We start from the raw sequence: 15218 nt of genomic DNA on the forward strand, positions 1-15218 counted from the left end.
TAACCAATGCACTTCAATATGATAAAATTTATAAACTCAATGAAGATTAATACAACTACTCTCAAGATAATGTCACTATAGCAAGTAATGTGTGAGAGTGAGTTATGATAGATTCTTTGAAACAATATATATATATATATATATATATATATATATATATATATATATCAATCACAAATATAGTTTCAAAGATTTTAATACCACAAACAAATATCTCAAAAATATTTTATCAAGTATTGAGTATAAGAGAGATTTGGATTTCTAACTTGTCAAAAATAATTTGCTAAAAGCATAAGACAAGCTCTTGAATCTTGCAACAAAATGCAAGACTCACAAGCTGTAACAACCTACTAGAATTTTTTTTTTTTTTAATTACATATATACTATACTGTAATTTACACTGCTCTAATACCTTCTAGTTTAAATCTAACCTTCAACCTAAGCAGCGAGAAGCTACGTTCATATAATCATAATCACAATCAACAATACCGAAGAGCTAAAATGCTCTCAAAATATGCATATACAACTAAACTAGGACTATACAAAAGTACTCCCTTCCCCAAAAAGACTCACCCTGCTGACAAACCTACATTGTAACCCCATCTATCTGCGAGTTTGATCTACTCGCCTAACTAGATCACATGAAAAATGTCAATTTATTGGAATGAAATAACGCTCAGTAAGACGAAATATGTTATTGCTAGTGTGTGGCAAATGAGCTACATGCTAGTAAATCTAACTTAGAAAATATCATAAATAACAAGCTGAGTCAAACATATATACTTGTTACAATATAAATCATACCTATGTTGCTTAACATAAACTGATTTTCCTAAATATTTATTCATAATAGTGCTAATATCTATAGGTATGACTATTTTCTGAAAATCTAATCATACACATATAATAACTGAAAAGATTCCCTAGATGGATAACTGAAAGTTATAATTTAACCCCTCATGGCAGGGTTGTGTGGCCTAAAGGCGGGACCTAACCTAGCTGGCTGACCAGGGTAAGTCAACTAAAACTCCGATAGTAAGATCGGCCCCCTCAACCCATATTTGATGGGGAGTCTGTCCACAACATAGGCACGATCAACTTCTAAATACCACATACTATCTGAGTAGTGGTTACACTATGAACTGAATATACCTACGGTACCGTGCTCTACTGGCTGAATATGCTCCATCAGGGTCTAATATTATATATATATAAATAACTGATATTTCTAAAATACTGTCATTACCATAATTTTGTAACAACTGAAATAACCATAACAATATATAAACTTATCTGAATAAACTTTAATAACTGAATATCTGAGATATCTACATAACTAAATAACTGAAATATCTGATTTACTGTGGTAGCTAAATGTTATGGTTCTATGGCTTGTATAACATAGTATTCTGAAAATACTGTAAAATACTAGTTTATGTACGTTTACTATAAATCTTGGTATTCTGAAAATTACCTAAATCATGTGTTGATCTAATATTGAACTCATGTCACACAACTAAATATCAATATTATCAAGCTCTGAAACTATACATATGGTCTGAATAGTAATTTGCTAAAAACATATAATTAATACTGAATCATAATAGAATTGCCTAGCATAACATATTTCCCTTACCTGACTCCTACTAAAATCCCCTACTGTGATAGGTCCTACACCCATAGGGTTCCCCCACTAATACCCTGAAAACAACATTTACCAGAACAACATATCATTATTTCTTCGATTACTATATTTCCTACAACTGTTGGAAAGCCAAATATTACATAAAAGACCTTACCCTAAATTTAGGATGAAATTCAACTTCGTAACACCAACGATCCGCTCCGATAGACCTGGAGAGAACTTTCCCATGAGCATCGTGGTGGCCTCAGATCGTCGATCCAAAGACTAACAGAGCCAGAATCGAAGAGAGAAGGAAGAGAAACTATAGAGGAGAGAGAAGGAAGATTTTGCAGAGAATTTCGCTAAAAATCCGAGTTTAAGACTATTTATACACTGGCCTTCATCGACGAGCCACGTCATCTCGTCGACGAGGTCAAGAAGGCAACTCATCGACGAACTTCCCCCCTCGTCGACGAAATGCAGAATTGCCCAGATAGCCTCTCCGTATCTACTCGTCGACGAAGCACACCCTTGTCGATGAGCCCAAAGCACAACATCGCGTTCGTCGACAAAGTCTGTTGCCTCCTTCTGTCACTATTTCCATTTGCCTCTCTCCTTATTATTTTAATACCATTAATCTTCAGATCATTACACAAGCCCTAAAGAGTTTTTCCAAAGAAGAGTTATCAATTAAATCACAAGGAAAAACTCAAAGCTTATTCTCAATAAAAATCAATCTCAATCAAATACAAGCAATGAGAGTCTAATATTATAGTATGATCTCTAAAACACTCTTACTAAATGATTTCAACAAGGAGGATGAGTAAGAATGGAAGTAGTAAGTATGTGAAAAATGGGTATTTGAAAATTCAGAAAATATTTTGCTAATGATGTTTGCTAATCGGTGCTAATCAAACCAAATGAGAGAGTATATATAGACACTCCAAAAAATATAGTCATTAGGGACTCATTCAGTATTTTGAAAAAGTTTTAAGTATGGTTAATAAAAAATAACCCCTATTTTACCTCGATAAAAATTAGGTAACCCGAGAGGTTCAGTCGACCGTATTAAGGATTTGGTCGACCGTGGAGAATTTGAATTGAGAACATGGTCGACCGTCTCCAGGCGATTTTGAACCCCTTCGTGGGTTCGATCGATCAAGTCAAATTCAGTCGGCTACTCATGTAAGTTCAGTCGATCGTGGCCAAAATGAACTACGCATTTGGTCGGCCGAATAGTTGAGGTGTCAGACACGTGCTGGTTCGATCGACTGAAGACACTACATTCAAAAGCTAAACGGTCGACCGTGCGAAGTCAAAGTGTTGACTTATTTGACCGTTCGGTCGACCGAGGCTAAGCCTTTTCAACAAACAGAGGTTCAGTCGACCCAACTTAGTATAACTAGATTGGTTCAGTCGACCGAGGCCCTTTCAAAGATACAATTTTGGCACTCATTTTGATTAGAAAGACACCCCTGTTTACATAGGTATTATTTTTGAGTTTATAGGGGATTTTTCAAGAAATGCTTGGGAACCTAAGGTCAGTCTAAGTCCTAGACTTTTAAATAAAGCCCAAAAATTCTTGTGTCGGTCGACATTTGTTAAATCCATTTTGGCCCTTGAAATTTTTTAACCCTATGTGAATAAGTTGTGGCATTTTATCTTAGTGGTATTGGTTCCTATGGGTCAATCTATGGTCTCTTGAGCTTATTCAACCTATCATGCATACGATGCATTAATTATTGCTGACCATAATTATTACAGACCCAAATGAATTAAACAGCAAATATAATTCAAAATTATATGGTCTTCATTTCATTTGCTTCTCCAAACGCAACCATATGATGTGAGCATTGAGTTCTTTATGGCCTCCATCGTGTCCTTACCCTTGCATGCAAAGTATGGTCCTATTTACAAACTCAAGGCACAGGTAAGATACCAAGATGTTTGTCATTATCAAAACGAGATATGACCTATAAGGTCAATATCCTCATTCCGCTTGGATTCCTCATCTTCTGTTTTTTATTTGTGGCATTCTAGACTTGGTCATGTGTCGGTCTCTCGTTTAAAATTTTTGGTGTCTAGTGGTGTTTTTGGTGACTTGCAAATAAATGATATTTCTTATTGCAGTGGTTGCAATTGCAAATTGGCAAAAATTTTTGCATTACCTTTTAATCATTGCATGTCTAAGTCTATTGCACCTTTTGATTTAATTCACTCTGATGTGTGGGGTCCTACCCCTGTTGACACAGAAGGGGGGTCTAGATATTATGTTTCTTTTATTGATGATTATACGTTGTATTATTGGGTCTATTTAATGAAATGTCGATCTAATTTCATCCATATCTATACTACCTTTTGATTATTTGTTCGTACTCAACACTATACTGTAGTTAAGTGTTTTCATTCCGATTTGGGTGGGGATTATACTTCTAAGGAACTTTTTGAGTTGTTCATCTCTAATGGTACTGTTCATCAATCTTCTTGTACTGATATTCCTCAACAAAATGGTGGTGCCGAAAGAAAACATTAACATATTGTTGAAGCAACTCGCTCTCTTCTCTTATCTACTAAGATTCCTAGTGAATTCTTGGAGGGGGGGGGGAGCGATTCTTAAGGCAGTATACTTGATTAATAGAATCCCCATATCCCACAATTTTGGTCTCTCCCCTTGAGAAAAAATTATATGGGTCCCCCCCTGATTCCTCCTCTTTAAAAGTCTTTGGCTGCCTATGTCTTGTCCTTCTTCCCAATATGGAGCGTACTAAGTTAACGCCACGTTCCACCATGTGTATCTTCTTTGGTTATGGAGAGGGACAGAAGGCTTATAGGTGTTTTGATCTTGTTGCTCAGAAACTATATGTCTCTCGTCATGTTGTCTTCCTCAAACACATTCCTTTCTTTTCTATTCCCATTAGCTCTCCTCATATAGCGCAGCCAAACCTTACTCGTATTGTCCCTTTCTTTGATGATGAAAATGGTTGCTGTTGTGACGTCTCGAACCCGCCAGACCACTCTGGCACGTGGGTGCGGCTACGAACTAGGAAAAATGGGGTGAATTTTGAAAAAAAAAATATTTTCATGAAAAAAAAAATATGTGGTTGAGTCGCCACTAACCTTTTGGAGTGTGGTTAGAACACATGATTGCTACCCCGTTAGAGGTAGAATCAGTCTGCGCTACCAGAGTCGGGCTCGAGAGTACGGTTACGCGAGGGGAAAGTATTACACCTCCTACACGCCCTTTCTTACGAATGGTACCAGATTAATCGAAAATTATCCCAAAGTAAATTTAATAAGCCTTTCAAAATTACTCCCTTCCAAAAATCAAAGAAAATATACAAAATAGATACTATATAAGTATTTCATAAGAACCAGGGCAATCCAATACTCTGAAGAGTTCATGCCCTTTGTTGCAATCATCGGAAAGGAAAATCAAGAAAATAGTTAACAAAAATACACTCTCAGGGTTTTGAATTTTTTATAGAATTTTCTAAGTGAAAAGTAATATTCCGAGAGGTTTTTGGAATTTGTTCAACATAGAAATGATTTTTTGGGCTTTAAAAAATATTTTTGTGATTTTTTTCTAAGTGTGAAAATATTTTTTGTGATTTTTTCAATATTTTTCTTGAACTTCAAAATAGCACAAATAAAATTAAGGCAAAAAAAACCATGAAGGTAAGTCAAAAAAATTTTCTTAGAAATTTTTTGAGTTTTCTGAACTTTTATGGATTTTCTGTGAATTTTCTAGATATAATAATAAACAAGTGAAATGGAGAAAACCGGCGAGAATCGGGTTGGCGGAGGAGCCGGTTGAGCACTGACCGGTCCAGGGGGGAAACCAGTTTAAGGTCTTGGTTGAGACCATTGGGCTTAGAGTATGTTCATGAACTTGAGCACGGATGTCGAAGGCATGGATGTGTGTGCCGGTGTATGAAGTGGGTTGCACGCATGTGCGTGCATGAGTATGTGAGTGTGTGTATGAATATGCTTTAGTGTGTGGGTGATTTTAAATTAGTGTGTTAGTGGTGTGTATATCAGTGTGTGTGTAGGTGTGGGTTAGTGGTGTGTGTATCAGTGTGTGTGCAAGTGTAAGGTGGACCGTGAACATTGCATGCACGTACATGCATGGGTACGTGAATGCGTGTGTTTTAAGTGTATGATTGCATGCATGTATATGCATGAGTGTGTATGAGAGTGTTATGTACACGCATATACATACATGAGTAGGTGATGGTATATGGAATGCATGTGGGAATGAAAATGTGCTTGTGTGAGTGTGTTCATGCATGTGTATATATGTATGTGTGTGAGTGTTAGAATGCATGCATGAAGATGTGCTTGTGTGAGTGTGTCCATGCATGTGTATATATGTATGTGTGTGAGTGTTAGAATGCATGCATGAAGATGTGCTTGTGAGTGTGTCCGTGCATGTGTATATATGTATGTGTGTGAGTGTTAGAACGCGTGTATGAATGAGAGTGTATTTATGTGAGTGTATACACGCATGTGTGTGCATGTATATGTGTGTAAGCAGGAGGGTGTGAGAGTGTTTGTGAATGAACATGTGTGATGGAATTATTTTCAAAAGGACTTAACATTTTTTTTTTTTTTGAGAATTTTCTCTTATTTTTCTAGATTTTTGGCATTTTTCAAAATTTAATGAATTTTTCATGGATTTTTGAAGCTTAAGGGAATTTATTAAAACTTAAAATAAAAGAAAACCAGGTAGAACCGGTTTAGGGAAGGGGGTTGGACCGGTCAAAAGTTGACCAATCCAGGAAAGACTTGGTTAAGGCCGGTCAAGGCCAGTGTGGACATGTGGCAACACCTGAGTGGAGGGGGCATGCGGATGAGGATTGGCTACATGGCACGATCCTGAGCATTGTCGGAAGGGTGATCCAAGGGCCTGTGGCGAGCCGTAGAGAGTCATTAATGGCAGAGGGTAGGACAGCCACGTGTCGCCATGCGCGTGGGAGGGTGCAAGCTATCATTGATTCCTTCTAACATCAACGGGATCTCGTCGTTGGTGCAATGAATATCAGATGTCTTGGAGTTGGGTGCATCAGAGTTGCTGGCAAGGGTGAATCGTGGCCCATCGAGGAATTTGAATCGAACGGTGGCCATCAATCACATTAGAGGTGCTGACGTTGACAAGATCATGGTCGTTGATGGAAGTAGCGATCCAACGGCGGAGGAGAGTAACGTTCATCAGCATTGATTGCCCGGGGAGTAGTGTGAACACGTGTCATCAAGCGAGCGAGGGGATCTGTAGACCCTCATGATGGACCCTATCACAAGCGATCTGGACCATTGATAAGATCAGAGATCCAATGGCTGCAGGGAGACCCCATACGCAGTTTGATCCAACAGGACGGAGATTGCCACGTGGAATGATCCTGCAGTTCCTGGGCTTAAGATACTTAAGCCGAAATTTTTTGTTCCATTCATTTTTGTTTCTCATTCTCTCGCATGCCCCCCTCTCTCTCTCCTCTCTCCTCTGCAGCTCCTAGGGTTCTTCTTTTCCCCCACCCTCTCTGTTTCTTTCTTCTTTCTTCTCTTAACCTTTCTGTCTTCCTCTCTGTCTCTCACTGCTACAAACCCTAAAGTCCTATCTTTAATTCTCTTAGCCTCTCTTACCCTCAAGATCTCTTTTTGCTTAAGTCCCCTCAACACTGTGATCGAGGCCTCAGCTTCTATGGCCACAAAAAGCACCTCGAATGTGCTCGAAAGGGAGGACTAGTCCCGATCCCTCAGCCAAATAAGTTCCTTCAGTCCTCTTTTATTTTATTATTGTTATTCTTTGTGTATTTGGTGGTTTGTTTCTGAGTCAGGGGGTATGAATACCCAGGTGTTAGGATTCTGATGCAGGTCCGGGTTCAGGGATGAGCATTGACTCGTTTGAACCCAATGAGTAGGCACAAGGTTGACTCGAGGGGGTCAACTCGGGGTGAGTGGCGTGAGTCAAACATGGGTTCAACTCAAGTGGGTTGACTCACACGAGTCAACTCAAGTGGGTTGTGTGAACTCGAGAAGTTATGAACTCGAGTGATCCCGAGTGAGTCAAGTACATGTGACTGGACACGTGCAGGTATACGATCAGAAAGTCTTTGTGGGCTTGGTCAAAAATTCGATGGGCCTGTTTTCAAGTCTTCAAAGTTGGAATGGGTCTGGTTTAAAAAGTTGGGTCTCTGGGTATTTTCAAAAGTGGGTATGGGCTTAGTTAAAAAAATAAAAATGGTGGGCTTGTTTTAAAATCGGGTTAATGGGCTCAGGTTAAAAATGAAAGCTTGGGTCTAGGGATTTTCAAAAATGGGCTTGAGATATAAAAGAAAAGAGGCTGGCCCAAGGTTAATTTTAAAATGGGCTTGGGATAGGATTTTAAAACGGGCTTCGGGTTTTAAAAGCATACAGGCCTAGGGGTTTAAAAGGCAAGTGGGCTTGGTTTTAAAATTCAAGTGGGCTTGGGGTTTTGTTTAAAACAGGCTACGAGCCAAGACTTAAAAATGGGTTGTGGATCAAGGTTTAAAAATAGGTTGTGGATCAAGGTTTAAAAATGGGGTTAGGGCTTTGTCTGATGGGTTTGAACCCGAGTTCAGGTTCAAGTTTGGGTTAAAGTCTGAGGGGCTAAATGGGTCAAGGGTTTTGGGTTAGAGGAACTCAGAACTTGGGTAGGGTCTTGGGTTCAAGTTGGTTGTTCGGGTCTGAGCTGAGGTTCAAGAACCTGAGAAGGGGGGAAGTACCTGCACTCACAGTTCACGTATAGCACATTTCATGATTTGACTTAGGGAATGGATAAGGGGTTTACCTGAAATCTCTCACTCCTCTAGTCTTCTTCTCCAATCTTTGCGTGTGTCTGGGGGTTCACAAACTGAAATCAGGTTCGAGTCAAGCTCTCCTTCAGTGTGTGATGCCTTTCTTTCTGAACCCTTCCTACTCCTGCAAGACTTCTTTAATTCCAATCGCACTATTACTTCCTGCAGAGTTTCTCTTCAATTCTCTCTCTCTAACTCTATTTCTGCAGAGTGTTACTATGCTCTCTGATCCTCTTTTCTCCCTATCGATTTGCGCAGAGTAATTTTGTGCTTCGAGGGGTGTCAAGCTACAGTGTGAGACTCCCTATTTATAAGGAGTCTCAGGGGTTCAATTGGCACCAAAAACTCTCTTCCAGCGTGGATTATCCCAACGGATTTCCCCTCTACCAGGGAATATTTGCGTAACCATTTTATTCCTTCCCAACGCGTGTGAGTTATTTCTTTTTGAGAATTGTCTTTTAGCTAACAAATTGATTCTATTCTGGTGCGCAAGAGAGTTTGGGGAGGTCCAAGTGCCAGCACAAGAATGGCGGTCAATTTGGGGTGCCTCCATGTGACATATTGGGATAAGAAGACTCGGTATCTTTTATTTTATTTTATTTTTGCATTTCTCTTTCCTGTTGTTAACTGATTTCGTCCTTTTTATCCTTTGTGTGCAGGTGACTGGAATAGTGCAAGGTGGCAGCGGGAGAATGGAGGGCTTTTTCTAGTTGGCAGTTTAGGACTGGAGGGCTTTGAGGGATACTTCCAAATGGCTGGTAGGGATAGGCATCTTTGTTATTGTATTTTGTTGGCTTTTTATTATTATTTTTCTTTATGATGCATGTACCCTCGGGTTGTTTTTTTTCTGCAACCATTGTTTGTGCTCAATGACTTGTGCATGTTGTTTTCCTCTTTTGTTTGCTATGTGCTCATCCAAATGTAACATTTCTCAGTGTGCACCTCACTGAGCACATACGAGTCATTGAATACCATTTGTGATGCATCTTGATTTTGACTTTAGAATTGACCAACGATTTTTGACTTCAAAGTTGACCCCAACAACATAGTAAACATGACTTTTAATAACCAAATAGGACCTGTTCTAAAATTAAGACCCAATTTCCAAATAGGTTAAGGCTTGAATGGGAACTTAAAAGACTCGATCAACTGAACCTTGGGATTTTGAAAATAAAATTAAAACTTAAGGATGGGATCTAAATTTATTATGAAGAATAATGACTTTGGAATCAAAAAAACACATTCAATTCATTACGAGGTCTCTAAACTAATTTCTAGGTTTGTAATTAAAATCTAAACTTATCAAAAATAAAAATGGTTTTGAAATCAACTAAATTAGAGGCACTCTAACTAGACTGACTCGACCTTCGGGTTTCCAAGACTCAGACCTTAATACCTAAAAGGGGGAATTAATTTTGGAACCAAAGGATCCTATATAACAAACAAGATTAATTTTGCAATTAAAAAGAGTTAATTAAAATTACCATAAACAGATCCTAACAATTGGCCTAAAACCTAAGATTTGGAATGAATATTTACAAGACTCAATTTTAAACCATTTTTTTTAAGAGACTTGATTGAAATTAGAAGGACTCGATTGAAGGGTTAGGGTCTTAATTCCAAAATTGGGGGTCATTCGGGGCTCAAAGTCCATTTCTGTTTCATTGGGTTTCCTTGGGGTGGCCTGATTAAAATTGGAATGTCGACAGTTGCCATGGTGGTGATGATGATGCCCCTCCTGCGGTCCCCCAAGAATATCATGTGGTTGTGGATTCTCATCAGTCTCGCTATCCCAAGCGTGCTCGTAAGTCCACTCAGTTACCATATTTTGCTTGTTATTCTGGTTCTTTCACTTCCTTTTTAGCAGCTATTCCCCCACTTTGTGAGCCTACCTCATATAAGGAGGCTGCTTGTGATCCTCTTTGGCAACAAGCTATGGCTGAGGAAATTTTTGCATTGCATAAAACTCATACTTGGGACTTGGCGTCACTCTCTCCTAGTAAGAAATCAATTGGATCTCGTTGGGTTTACAAAATCAAAACGGAGTTAGATGGTTCTATTGAGCGATACAAAGCTTATTTGGTTGATAAGGGTTATACCCAAGCATATGGTATGGATTATGAGGAGACTTTTGCCCCAATTGCCAAGATGACAATTGTTTGTGCTCTTATTGTTGTAGCTTTTGTTCGTCGGTGGGCTATTTCTTAGTTGGATGTTAAAAATGCCTTTTTGAATGGAGATCTGAAGAAGGAAGTTTACATGGTACCTCCACTTGGTGTCTCTCATAATCCAAGTGAGGTTTGCAAACTCAAGAAGGCTTTATATGGTCTCAAACAAGCCCCTCGAGCTTGATTTGAGAAGTTTTCGATGGTTGTCACTTCTCTTGACTTCTCTTCCAGTGCTCATGATTCAACTTTATTTGTTAAGCGTACTTTTATTGATCGTATCATCCTTTATTTGTATGTTGATGATATGATTATTACGGGTGATGATGTTGATGGTATTGTGGACTTGAAAAAGATGTTGGCTCAGGAGCTTGATATGAAAGGATTTTGGGCCACTTTGTTACTTCTTGGGAATTGAAGTAGCCTACTCCCCTAAAGGTTACTTGCTCTTCCAATCAAAATGTGTTGCAAATATTCTTGACCGCCCTCGTCTTACTAATAGTCGGATTGTTGCTACTCCTATTAAGGTTAATGCCCGCTACACTCCCACTAATTGTATTCCTCTACTTGATCCCACCTTGCATCGTACTATTGTTGGTAGTTTGGTCTATCTGATTATTACTCACCTAGATATTGCTTATGTTGTCCACATCGTGAGTCAATTTGTTACTTCACCTACATCTGTGCATTGGTTAGCTGTTTTGCACATCTTGCGATATCTTTGAGGGACTTTCTATCAGAGTCTTTTATTCTCTTTGACCTCATCATTGAAGCTTTGTGCCTAAGCTACTGATCCTATTGATCAAAAATCCACTACCAACTTTTGCATATTTTTAGGTGATTCCCTTATTTTTTGGAAAAGCAAGAAGCAAATAGTTGTTTCACGCTCTTCCACCGAGGCTGAATATCATGCGATGTCATCTACCACAATTGAGATTGTGTGGTTACATTGGTTGTTGGTTGATATGTGTCTTATATTTTCTGCTCCTACTCCTTTGTGTTGTGACACTAGGAGTGTCATGAATGAACCAAACACATTGAAATTGATTGTCATGTCACCAAACACAACCTTTAGCAAAGGACTATTACATTGCCCCGTGTTCCCTCCTTTATGCAGGTTGTTGACTTATTTATGAAGTCCCACACCGTCCAGCGCTTTCATTTTTTGGTTGACAAACTCTCGATGCTTCTTGCTATCACATCGTTAGTTTGAGGGAGGATGTTAGTGATAATAATTATTTACATTATATCATGGTAGAATAGTCTTTTCCCCTGTTATTCTTATAGGCAATATAAGTCATCTTTATCTCTTGTAGAACCCTAATGATTCAATGAAAGCCTTTTCTTTTCCCAATCTTTTGTTCCTCTTTGATTCTATCACTTTTGACGCATGAAGTTGAATTGTCAGGTTTTAGTGGAATCTTCTTTTGATGCGTAAAGATGCTAATGGGACCCTTAAATCATGACAAGCGGGTCAATGCCATTTGGGTCTTGGGAATCTTGAAAAAAATATCTTCTTGAGGACACCCTTCCTCTTGGTTAGGTTGTGCAGCATCCTTAGTAGGAGGTCGTGTGTTTCATGGTGATTTTCCGATGTGAAGCCATCTATACTCTGTTTATGGTATGCTGTTGTTACCATTCCTATGTGTCGTGGGCTGCTATCAGTTGTGCTCTGGTTATGGTTTGCTGATGATGTTGTTTGATGCCATGTGTTCATGATTAATTGCTTGCAATTTTATGCTAATTGGCAATTGGTTTCAATTGGCATCTAGACTTATTTTTGGTTCTTGCTTACATTCATTTCCAATTGCTGCCAGCCATACCTGCCAGGTTGTTTATTACATTCATGCACTATTTGTTGTGGTCTACCCTATTCTTTGTAGTTAAGTAAATCTTCCAAGGTTGTTGTAAGCTTAGTTCTATAGTCATAGCTGCCTCTTGAAGTTTTGGATTTTAAAAGGTTTGAAGTGTTGTAAGTTTTGGTTTTTTGAGGTCCTAAATTGTTGTTTTGTGCTAGTGTGTGCTGCTTGATTTCTTCTCAGGCTCCTTCCAATGATAATTTAGCCATGGATATTGCCTTTAACTATAGTAGGGTAAGTTTTAGAGAACGAGGATGAGGTTTGGATTGTTGTTGTGGCAGCGATTGTGTGTTAGGATGAAGAGTTTGTCATGGCAATTTTTCTTGCATTTGCGCACATTGTAGCAAGGAAAATACCATTAATTGCTGTAAGGATCTCCTTGGAAACCAACTTAGGCCAATATGTCTCTTGCGAAGAGCGATTCTACTATTGACACTTCAAATGCACCTAGCCACTCCACTAGGGAGTTGAATACATCATCTATCGTGTCCCGAGAGGAGTTTAACAATCTTTCTTGCATGGTTCAACAACTTCAAAATCAGTCTTTTACATCTAGTACTACTATTGCCTTTTTAGGTACAACCGAGCCTCTTGCTTCTTCAACCTCCTCAACTTGGGTTTATAAACTTGTTCCTTCATGCCTATGGAGTGGCAAATTGTAGAATGATCATTACTGCTTACATGTTATCACTAGCCCTAATGTGGAATATATTGAAACCTTCAGTACTTTTTCCACGTCTTATATGAAAGTATGGTGTAGTCTCAAGAGGGGGATGAATTAGGTATTTTAAATGTTATTACGCGAAAACTTGATTTATTTTAAACCTTTTTAAAATAATCTCAATCACCACAAATCAACTAATCAGCGAACGGCTATACCAATAGACAATCCTACGTATATATTTAATTTGAAACACAAGCTGTAATTTATTTTCATCAAATTCAAATATTAACTCTGAATTTAAACGATGAACAAGTGTGTGTGTGTGTGTGTGTGTGTGTGTGTGTATAAAACCAGATTCAATAATATTGATCAAGCAAGTATCCTTCCTATACTTAAACAATCAATCAACTAAAGTAACGTAACCTAAACCAATTTAATTTAATTCAGAATTTCAGCAATCGTCTGATTTTCAACCAAAAAATTAAATCATCCAAAGCATTCACCAATTGATTTAATTATTCAAAGTAATCCCAATCCAATCTCAGCATTCAACAAATTTTCCCAATCAATTTGAATCATAGACAACGGTAAATAAGGAGGTTGTAAGTGCAGAAATTTAAAGAAAGTTAGGGAAAGAAGAAAAACACAAGGATTTTTTACAAGGTTTGGCGTCCAACCTACGTCCTTGCCCCAAGCAACTTACTGTGAGGATTTTCCTTACTCTCTCCGTTCAATAGATGGAGTTCCCTCTCTCTGTTGGTAGGTGGAGACCTCTCTCTAACAAGAACAACCCTCTTGCTAGGCAACGATTCTAACCCCAAATCATCAATTTGCAAAGCAGCAATATAAACTTGCATACAAGCATATCACTCTCATAATAGAGCAAATTTGTACAATGATAAAACCAATATGAACTCTTAAAAGAAAATTTGCAAAGAAACTCAACAATTAAACAAGGGTTTTCTGATTTGGAGAATGAGAAATTTAGAAGAATGAATCAAAAATCAGTTTGGGACGTAAGTTTGAGCACATTTGCATTTCAAAGAGTGATTCAAAGGATAATCAATGTATTTCAGTGCCCTAATGCACATATAATAAACCTTATATAGCTAGGGAGAAAATCTTACCTTTTTCCACAAGTTTGGAAATCATATCTTGTAAAATAGGAAAGAAATCGCGCAATTCGCAAGTTTAAAACATAGACTTCAGTCGCTTGAACCATAAGTTCAGTTGCCTGAACCAATTAAAATATGCGCTCCAAAACTAGCAGTAACGATTCAGTCACCTGAACTTAGAGGTTCAGTCGCCTAACCCTGTTCGGGTAACTAGAATCACATTCAGTCGTCTGTACTAGCACTCTTCTGATTTCTTTACACTGGCGATAGCAATTCAGTCAATTGAGCATTTTCCTCAGGCGCCCGAATACTTTGTAATTCAGTATTTTCCATATTTTTTATTCCAAAACTTATTCGTATTACTTTGAAAAGAATTTTGGACTTTGTAAAAATATTTTCCACTTTTTCAAACATGTTTCTAAGTCCAATATTTATTTCTAAGAGCTTCATTAAAAAATTTGAAGTTAAAGAGCACTTACATGAGACTCTAAAAACATCTAAACAACAATAAATCCTAAGTCTTCATGTATTGAAGCTTTAACTTCGTCCAAGCTTTTTCAATACTTCAATGTGCTTGTTTTCTTCATGACTTGTAAATTTAAGTCGAACTTCAGCCAATCTTTACTGATTTTAACCATTGTGCTTTTAATAAATATAAAACCTGAAATCTCACTTGAAAGCGCAATTCAAATACCTTAGTTTGTTATCATCAAAACAAGATTAAGCCTTGTTAGGTCAACAATCTCCTCATTTTTTATGATGACAAATAATGAGCAAAATGAGGTAGCCTTGATAAGGTTTCCCCTCACAATAAACATGAAACATAAAATATAATCAATATATGCATATTTGTTCAAGCTTAACAGTGATTTGGTTTTTCTCTTTTTCAGAAAGATTGTCCTCAAAAAGTCTTTTATAATAAAACAAAATATTCTTTTTTCGATTACATTAAAAAAATATTCGAGAAATAAGTTTGCAA

The sequence above is a fragment of the Malania oleifera genome, chromosome 2, assembly GCF_029873635.1.
Source record: "Malania oleifera isolate guangnan ecotype guangnan chromosome 2, ASM2987363v1, whole genome shotgun sequence".
NCBI lineage: Eukaryota > Viridiplantae > Streptophyta > Magnoliopsida > Santalales > Ximeniaceae > Malania > Malania oleifera.